Below are 4,230 nucleotides of genomic sequence, written 5' to 3'. Positions count from 1 at the left end.
CCTTTACTTACTTAGCTAATGCTTGTAATAAACTCTCTTTTATGCTGCAAGCGTGACAACTGTATAGTGATTGATTGTTAAATATTTGTGTACAGTACAAGATTAAAACTATTTATGATACTACAGTAGGAGGAGCTATTCTTGCATTTGTTATTCTTTATTCAAATTCAGTTCACACTTAATGTGAATGTTTCGTTGTGGGGACTATTTTGTTATTTTATTAACCCCTTCAATTCCAGGGGTTTTTGGTACCTCAAAGCCCGGAGCAATTTTTGCGGTATGTCGGTTCAGCGATGATTCTCTTTTCCTGTAAATAGTGTACCCATATAAACTATATATTGTTTTTTCAAGGAGAGATAGAGCTTTCTTTTGATACCATAGTTGGATGATTAGCTGAAAATTTAGAATTAGAAATTTAGTAAAAACTAGCAAAAATTTGAAAAAAAATCTAAGTTTTTTTACATTTTCCCTCTGAATCCTCACAAAATTAGGTAAAGAGACAGAAAATTCCATCCAGATTTATCAATTCAGGTGTCCTGATTTCAGAAATACCTAATTTATATAGATTTTCCATATTTTCCCAGCACATATAGGCAACATACAATAAGGTGTACATTATTTTATACAAAGCCGTTAAATTTTTACATTAGGTATGATGGGACTGCAACTCTAATTTTAAACAAATAAAACAAAAACACCCACAAAGGTATATATTTCTGTAAAGCAGACAATCCAGGCTATCCTATCAGGGGTATTTGGGCACTCTACATACAGGTATTTGACCACCAATCACTGTCAAAGGTGGCCACAGAAATTAGTTCCTGCACTTTTTTCACCAACGCGTCTTAGTATTTTGTAGTATTCTTAGGATTTTTTGTACAGGGTATGTGTTACGGCAGAGAAATCTATCCTAAATTGTTCAGCCGCCTCTCCTGATTACGGAAATACCCCACATGCCTAGTTTTTTTTGTGGTTTTATGGACATTACAGGGCACAAACGGGACCATGCGCGTTATAGATTGTAGACCTATGTTTCATTTGGGGCGACGCTGGCTTCTGCTGCCAGGGGGGAGTCCAGGCTGTCAAACAACAGCCTGGTCTCCCATGCAGCGGCAGGGATGTGTCCCTGACGCTGCACGAAGGGCTAGACGTACCGGTACGTCCATAGGGGTTTCTTTGTGGACGTTTTTTGGACGTCCCGGTACGTCTATAGGGGATTGAAGGGGTTAATGGGTATATAAAAAAACATATTTTAGAGGGTATATGCAATGTGAGTAGAGGCCCTCTTGGGATCTTTGTGGGTCTCATGGACCTCCTTGTAACTATGATACCTATGGAGTCCCTATAAATAATTTTATTCTATATTTTTAAACTTTTGAAGCAGGATAAAATCTGTATCTCAGATGTGCTGATAACCATAGGAATGGAACATCAGGACAGACAGAAGCATGGGCATTTGAACACTGTCAGTGTGTGCATCATTCAATAAAAGGGAGACGAGTACTTTGTGGCCCTGTTGATCATGAGCTGCAGAACCTACCTGAGCAGGCTTCATGCTAGCTTGAGGAAATATGTTGTCCAGGTCTGTGTTAGATGTCTCACCTTCTAAAAAGGGTTTATTTAAATTAATATTATGTAATGTTATAGAGCCTCTGCAGAGTTTGTACAGCAGTTAGACTGAGTGGATAATACAAACTAGAACTTACATAATGTAGTGCTATTTGGTCAGGTGATATGACAGTACTTCCAGCACCAAAACTGACATTTGGGTAGCTGAAACTGAATAATAACGTTCAGTTTTTCAGAGCTTCAGACCCATTGAGCTTACTATATAAATCAAAAAGCTAGGACTAACAACTAGGGGTGAGTATTGCTAATGACGAAACAAAAGGAATAGCTAATCATTTCACCTAACTCAGTGGTTCTCAACCCGTGTATCCTCAGGACCCACATTTGTCTTTGGTCATTAAGTTGCGACCCAAAAATAATTAAATTTCCGAAAAAAATTTGATTCCATAAAACAACTTGTGCAGTATTCCACATATACATATGCACTTTTTAAACAGTAAACAAACGGATACTTTGCTAGTGAAAATTAATTGTGCAATAATCACAGTGCTAGTGAAATGAAAGTAAATAAAAACCCAATAAATAAACAGTCATTGAAACATTTGAGGTAGAACTAATGGGAAAACTGGGGATGCTTTTTGCTGAGATGGTGCATAAGGGCTCCAGTGGGGGAATGGGGCTGTGGTGGGGAGAAAGGGGGCAGGGGTGGGGGTGAGAGGCTGTGGTGGGGGACAGGGGTTGTGTCTGGGTAACTGGGGCTGAGATGGTGAATAGGTGCTGTGGTGGGGAGACAGGGGTTGTGGTGTGGGGGTAACGGGCTGAGATTGTGCATAGGGGCTGTGATGGGGAGTAGGGGACATGGACTGTGTTGGGGGCAGTGACTGTGATGGTGGATAGGGGCTGTGGTGGGGTAACTGGGGCTGTGTCCTAGTGGGGGACAGAGGCAATAGGGACAGCAGAACAGATTATATATATATATATATACATAATTATTACACAAAAAAATATATATACTTACCTCAGAAAAGATGAGGGAGTGAAAAGGCTGTCCGCGGGCTGCAGCAGGAAGAGGGGAGGAGCAAGCAGAGAAAAACTTTATTCAGCTCCCACTAGGAGCAGACAGCGACCGCAAAGCAATCAAGCAACTTGCTTTACGGTCGGGGAGTGATACTAAAGTATATGCCGGACCGGAGGCTGCATGATGGCCCTGATTGTTGCGGCTGCAGTCCTGACAGCCTGCAGCTCGTGGATTGCCGCTAGAATGTGTAAGGCAGCCCCAGGAAAGTGAAATTTTCCTGGCATACAGTGTCAGTGGGGTAATGTCCTTTTCTTAGGGACAAGTAGAATCTAAAGAGAAAGAAATGGTTAAATGCCCCGGAGCCCCTCCTCCTTACCCATAAAACCAGAGCCGACCGCAGGAAATCAGTTTTTTTCTTGTCCCTTTCAGGGATGGACAGTGGAATCTTCGGTCCGGACAGGGAGTCCGGTATTTCTGCAGCTGGTGAGGCGCACGGGTTGCTGCCTGGGGGTTTGTTTGTTCTTCCTTTATGTCCAAGGAAGTGGGAGCATGCGTGGTTTGGTGGAACGCACGCCCGGGTGTCATTGCGTTCCACCGAAGATCCGATCGCGCTACTGAGCATGTGCGATTCGGATCTTCCGGAGGGTGGCAATTTTAAAATTGCTTATAAAGCGCTTTGCCTGTCTGACTGCTGGAGCTTTCGTCAGTACACTGCAACTGTGTCACCAGCCCCCCCACACGGTTCAAAGGAGGTTAGGGTAAGATATTTTTTTTATCTTGGCTCTTTCTGCTCCTCTTCCCTCCAAAAAAATAAAATAAAAAAAAATAATTTACATTTTTACGCTTTTTTTCTTTTTTATCAGATGTTTAGTCCGGTGCCTACAGAGAATCCGGATAAGGATAAAAGACCTGTTCCAGCTCCCAAAAAGTCCACTTCTAAAGCCAAACATTTAACATGTTCTGAGTGTGCTACTCCACTTCCTGATGGCTGCAGGAAAAAATTGTGTAACTCCTGCTCTGCAGAACAACTGGCTTCTGAGAAGCGTAAAAACCTACAATCATTCCTTGGTTGGTTCCAAGAAAATTTGGCCCAGACTTTTGAGGCTTTTCAATTCTCAGCAGCTCAAACCCAGGAGAAAGTCAAGGTGGGTTCTACACGGAAGTGCAAGAGGTCCAGGTCTTTCTCTCAGTCAGACCTTTCCTCTGGTGAGATCTCCCGTCCTTCAGTTTCATCATCAAGTGACAGTTCGGAGGACGAGATGGTTTTTCCTTCCCATGACCTCCGTAAGTTCACCAAGGAGGTGACGCGTCTGCTGCTGGAGGATGATGTGGGAAGAATCAAAGGTTTCCCTGTTTTGCCTAAAGTTAATGACCTTATTGCCAGGGAGTGGAAGCACCCGGGGAAACGTGCCTTCATTTCCAAGCAATTCAAGCAGTTGTTCAGGCTGCAAGGGGAATATTCTTGGGACGAGCCCCCCAAAGTCGATGTGCAAGTCGCCCAACTCTCCAAAAAGACTACTCTCCCTATTGGTGAGGTGTCCGGGCTTAAAGACCCTATGGACAGAAGAGCAGAGACGTCGTGTAGGCGTATTTTTCAGGCTGCAGGTTCACAGTGCAAGGTTGCGGTTTCCAGTGCAGCGGTG

The sequence above is a fragment of the Sceloporus occidentalis genome, unplaced genomic scaffold, assembly GCF_023333645.1.
Source record: "Sceloporus occidentalis isolate IW3139 unplaced genomic scaffold, rSceOcc1.0.p SCAF_38, whole genome shotgun sequence".
NCBI lineage: Eukaryota > Metazoa > Chordata > Lepidosauria > Squamata > Phrynosomatidae > Sceloporus > Sceloporus occidentalis.
This window is presented reverse-complemented; position numbering follows the sequence as displayed.